Source organism: Cannabis sativa, chromosome 1 (assembly GCF_029168945.1).
Source record: "Cannabis sativa cultivar Pink pepper isolate KNU-18-1 chromosome 1, ASM2916894v1, whole genome shotgun sequence".
NCBI lineage: Eukaryota > Viridiplantae > Streptophyta > Magnoliopsida > Rosales > Cannabaceae > Cannabis > Cannabis sativa.
In genome coordinates this window covers 66,688,998-66,694,997 of record NC_083601.1, presented here as the reverse complement: position 1 = coordinate 66,694,997, position 6,000 = coordinate 66,688,998, and the positions used below count along the sequence as shown (strand labels likewise).

The 6,000-nt window shown below is 28.5% G+C and overlaps 1 non-coding gene across 1 annotated transcript; it reads left to right on the top strand.

The window, feature by feature from the left end:
* The first annotated feature begins 467 nt into the window (after positions 1 to 467).
* LOC115708466 (small nucleolar RNA R71) lies at positions 468 to 574 on the top strand. Its single transcript, XR_004009965.2, has one exon. It is a non-coding gene; the product is annotated as a small nucleolar RNA R71 (small nucleolar RNA).
* The last annotated feature ends 5,426 nt before the right edge of the window (positions 575 to 6,000 follow it).

Sequence of the window (6,000 nt, the reverse complement as noted above, 5' to 3'; positions counted from 1 at the left end):
TTGGATTGTAGGATTGAGAAAATGGGCTATCAGATGATTTCCCATAAGTTTGAAGAGCGTTTACTTCTTCAGAAAATGCCTCTTGGTATATAGGCAATGATGGACATGACTGGGCACTATGACTTGTACTATAGCATAAGGAACAAATTTCATTCCTATGTATAGGAGTATTCATGGATTGACTTAATGACATAGCTTCAACTCTCCTAGTTAGATTTGCTAATGATGTTTTAATATCTACGTCATCTTTGACATCGTAAATTCCACCTCTCTTAGGTGTGTTGGAAGCTTTCGATCTAGGATCTTGGCAATTCCACTGTTGAGAATTTACAGAAAGATTCTCAAGAGACTCCCAAGCCTCATCCCCTCTAAATTGCAAAAATTTTCCAGTGTGCATTGATTGTACCATTTGTCGGTTCGAGGGAGATAATCCATCATAAAAGTATTTTACCAATCTCCATTTTTCAAAACCATGGTGTGGACATTTTAGCAATAAATCTTTAAATCTTTCCCAACATTCATAAAATTCTTCGTGATCTTTCTGATAAAATTCGGAGATTTCTCTCCTAATATTATCCGTTTTAGACATGGGAAAAAATTTGGACAAAAATTTATTAACTAATTCATCCCAAGTAGAAATGGATCGGGCTGGGAGTGAATTTAACCAGGCTTTAGACTTATCTTTTAATGAGAATGGAAAAAGTCTAAGCCTAACAGATTCGTCAGAAAAATTTTGAAATCTAAAAGTAGAGCAAATTTCTAAAAAATCTTTTACATGCATGTATGGATCCTCTTTACCTAACCCATAAAAAGATGGCAAAAGTTGAATTATGGAAGGTTTCAGCTCAAAATGTGTAGCATTTGTTTCAGGAAAAATAATGCATGATGGTGGATTAGCAGAAATTGGAGAAAAATGATCAATAAGAGTTTTTTCTTCCACATTTACTTGATTTGGTTCCATGATGTCAGAATTTTCACTTTTAATTTCAACCCACAATAATTTTCTTTTTACCAAACGATTTTTAGAATTTCGTTCCCAGCGAATCATACACTAAGTATCACAAAAATTAAAATAACATGAAAAAATTAGGAGGCGGTGCCTACCATATAATTGCGTAAATAAAGACTGAATTTAAAATATAGCGGGAAATAAATAATATGTATATTTGACAGAAATATAAATACTAATATTAATATATGTGCAGAAATAAAGACTGAATTTTAAAATATAGCGGGAAATAAATAATATAGATATATATTTGACAGAAATATAAATATTTATATTAATTATAATTTATAATATATAATTATATTAATAATATGCTTTTCTTAATAGTTAAGTAATGTATATATAATAATAATATAATATAAATTTATATATATAAAAATAATTAATAATAATAATAATAATAATAATATTAATAATAATAATAATAATAATATATAATTATATATATAAATCTTACTTCACTATTAAGAAACGTAATATATAATATATATAATATAATAACTAATAGAAGAATTATACCAACCTGAATTAAAGTAGTTTTTCTTCTTGCAGTTCCCCGGCAACGGCGCCAAAAACTTGTTGTATACCAAAATGGTACGTTTTATATTTATCAACTCGCAAGCGCACGAATCTTTATTGTAGTATGGAGATTGTGAAGAACGAGGTCGAACCCATGGGAATTGCGTGAAATCGAAGAAAATACTTATTTAATCTAAGCTAATAAAACTCTAACCTAGTTCCGAAAATGGTGAGATTTTTGGTAACAAAATAAAATAAAGTGTTTAAATGATAAAAATGACAGTAACAGATATTTTCAGAAATATTTTAGAATATTATCAAGGGTTCAGAATCCACTTAATGTATATAAAAATATTTATGTTTATATTGATTCTCATAATTTAATCAGTAATCAAACCAATTATTTTCTAATAAAAAAATAGATTTTCCTTCGCTTTAAAATTATAACTTCTAAGCATTAAATGTGAAACAATTTAATGTAAATACAAAAAATCAAAGAATATTATTTTTAATAAAATATGGAACCAAGCATAAATAATTTCTAACTATCAAAAATACTTTATATTAAAGATGAAAGAAATTATTTTAAGAAGCGAAAATCATAAGCATATATTGTACTGAGAATCAAAATAAAAATAAATACTTAATTAAATACACTAGGTTTCATCGTCCTCCTTAATAATAAGGGAACTTAGAAACCCATAAGAAAATTAACTAAGAAAGCGGTAAACTAACACTGAGCGCTCTGAGCGTTTTCTCTGGATTTTTCTGTCTGAAACTGAAACTGTAACTGAATTCTAAAAACCTAAGCTTCTATTTATAGAAGGGTAAAAGGACTAATACGCAATTAAACTTATTACAAATTGCATGTGGGTAAAATTGTAAATACAAAAAGTTAATTTCGGAGTGCCACGTGTCAAGCTCGGATTGGTGGCTTTGGTGTGCAACTTGACACGTGGCAAGAGGAGAGAAAGCCACCTTTTGGCTGAAGAGAATCGGACCAAACGAAGGCCAGCCGCAGGGGCATGGCGTGAGGCGCACGCACGGCTAGGGTGAGGCCGTGTGCCTCACGCGCGCGTGAAGAGGGAGAGAGGGCCAAAGGCAGAGCTGCTTTTTCCGAGCCAATGGGAGAGCTCCACGTGGCGCTGATGTCGGCAGAAGAGAGGAAGAGGGCCAAATGGGCTTTTGTCCTTTTGTGCTCTCTTTTGGGCTTCAAAAATGCCATTTTTCATTGCCTTGGATCACATTTTTACTATTTTTCTTTTTCTTTTCCTTTCTTTTCACAAATGCTATTTTCTTCTTCAAACACAAACAAAATTAAATCCAAACAAAATATTTTCAACATAAAATATATCACAATAATTTTAATGAAAATATTTATTTAAAAATCTAATTAATTTGTATTTCTTTAAATAAAAACAATGCATTTTTTAACTTTTTATTTCTTTTTCTCTATTATGCCATAAATACTATTATTATTTATAAACAAAGATAAAATTAATCTTAAATAAAATATTTTCAATATAATAATATATTGCATTAATTTCTTGAAAATATTATAAAGAATTAATTTTATTTTGTATTTTTACACTATAAAATATGTAATATTTTGGCATTTAACAGATAACTAATGATGTGTCTATATGGTGGAACATATAGAGTATTCTATATACTGAGAGTGCAATTCTGAGTTCTATGCGTGGATTCAACGAAGAATTAATAAGTTAGTGAATTTTAGTAATAAATTCTTGATCTACTTATTGGAAGCTCGGTTATATAGACCCATGGTCCCCGCACTAGTTGAGATAATATTGCTTGTAAGACTCATGTAATTGGTTTTGATTAATCAATTATAATTCTCAAATTAGACTATGTCTATTTGTGAATTTTTCACTAAGTAAGGGCGAAATTGTAAAGAAAGAGTTTATAGGGGCATATTTGTTAATTATGATACTTTGTATGGTTCAATTAATAAATATGATAAATGACAATATTATTTAATAATTATTTATAGTTATTAAATAGTTAGAATTGGCATTTAAATGGTTGAATTAGAAAATTGGCGTTTTTGAGAAAATCAGATGCAGAAAAGGTAAAACTGCAAAATTGCAAAAAGTGAGGCCCAAATCCACTAGTATAGGGCCTGCCACTTTTGTAGGAAATTTAAACTGATATTTTCATTATTTTAATGCCAAATAATTCAAACCTAACCCTAGTGGAATGCTATAAATAGATAGTGAAGGCTTCAGGAAAATTACACTAAAATTTCTACACACTTTTCTTCTGACACTTCTGATTCAGAAAAAACTGAGCCTCTCTCTCTCCCTATCTTTGGCCGAACCCACTCTCTCTTTCTTCTTCCTTAAATTTCGAAATTCTTAGTGTATGAGTAGTGCCCACACACAGCAAGTGATACCTCAATCATAGTGAGGAAGATCGTGAAGAAAGACTTTCAGCAAGAAGGAGTTTCAGCATCAAAGATTCAGAGAAAGAGATCCAGGTTCAGATATTGATAATGCTCTGCTACAGAAAGGAATCAAGGGCTAGATATTTGAACGGAAGGAGTCATTATATTCCGCTGCACCCAATGTAAGGTTTCCTAAACTTTATATGTGTTTATTTCATCGTTTTAGAAAGTTCATATTTAGGGTGTTAATAAACATACTTGTGAGTAGATCTAAGATCTTGGTAAAATAATTTCCAACATGTTTAACATAACTAGTTTCAATAATTTAAATTTATTTATATGTTAAGAATTCTCTTGTGGTATGTTTTAATTTTTTTTAATTAACTAGCTATTTCGTGTTTCAATACATCATTTTATTGTTTTAGGCTTCTTATGTTTTTGTTTCTATATTAATTATTAGTTTTGTTTAATTAGCTATCTAATGTAACTGGTTTTTGCAGTTTAATTGTTATTTTTTTCTTCTAAGAACTAGTTTTTATGTTTCAATTTATATAATATAACTGGTTTATGCAATTTAATTATTAGTTTATTTTTTTTTAAGGAAACTAGTTTTTATGTTTCAATTTATCTTTTGATTGTTTTAGGTTGTATTGGTAACTGGTTTCCCTATTTATTTATAATTTTTGTTGTTATACGTAACTGGCTCTAATATTTTAGTTTTTTATTCGGTTGGTTTAAATAATTGGTTTCTCAGTTATAGTTTTAATTAGCTGATTATTGTAACTGGTTTCAGTGTATCAAATTCCAACGTCTAACACCAGTTACAACTCCAATGTCTAACAATGATGAGTTTCCAGTAATGAAGACAACTCCGACGAATTTTCTGATGATAATCTGATAACGATAACAACTTCAGCGAATATTCTCATTTTATTTTCTACTTTTTTTGCGGTTAATATTTTATTTTAGTGGATAATGACTATTTTGGATAGTGACTGGGTTGATGATTAAGTCTTGAAGCTTTTGAGAAGTTTTTAACTAATTTTATTTTGGTATTGTATTTGATTTGTTCAATATTCCATACAGTATCTAAAATACAACTATGTAAAATTTATTTATAATTTTTGACATCCATAACATAACTGGTTTTTTTCATTAAGATAACAACTCTAGCAATTTACTCTTATTCTATTTTCTACATCTTTTGCGGCTAATATTATTGTTTAGTGGATAGTTAATGTTTTGGTAGTGTGTTGATGGTCTAATATTGAAATTTCTGAGAAGTTTGTAACTGGTTTTAATATTAGTATTGTGCTGGTATTAGTTTTGGAATTAATTTTGATAGTGGGTTGATGATCAAGTTTTTGAACTTATTAAAAACATGTAAAATTCATTAAAAAAATGGTTTGATTACTTGAAATAAACTGCTATCTTAATTTATTGCCTTAACAAAATTATATTACTATTGTTTTAGCTTCTGTAAGTTTTTTTTTTTTTTTTTTGTAAAAGAAAAATTATAGTTACAGTGTTTGTGTAAATAACTGGTTATTTTATATGACAAAAAATGAACCACAATTTTATAGTTTTTTATGGCATTTTTTTTTTTATCTATAATGATTTTCCCATATTTTAAAGTATTTTTTGAAAAAATGCCATATTTAATGCAATTAAGTTTACATGCCATATTTATCAAAACTTTAATTCCTTTTCCCATATTTTTGTAAATAGCCCATTTTAATATTAGGGCCTTGACCCATGTCTTATTATAGGTAGTAGTGACGAGATAACAAGTCTTAAGCAGCGGGATTTGAGGTAAGGAAATAAAGTAATTTTTATGTGTTGAATTGCATAATTTAAATTATTTGTCTATTGAAATATTATTTGTGATGTATTATTATGAATGTGTATATAGTACTGAGAATGTGTGGTATGGACACAATATGAGTTTGTGAATCGATATATATTATGGTTGGTACGATTTGTATATTGTATATTGTATGTTGTATGATGTATGTGGTGTATTGTATGTTGTATGTTGTATGTTGTATGTTGTATGCTAACGTCT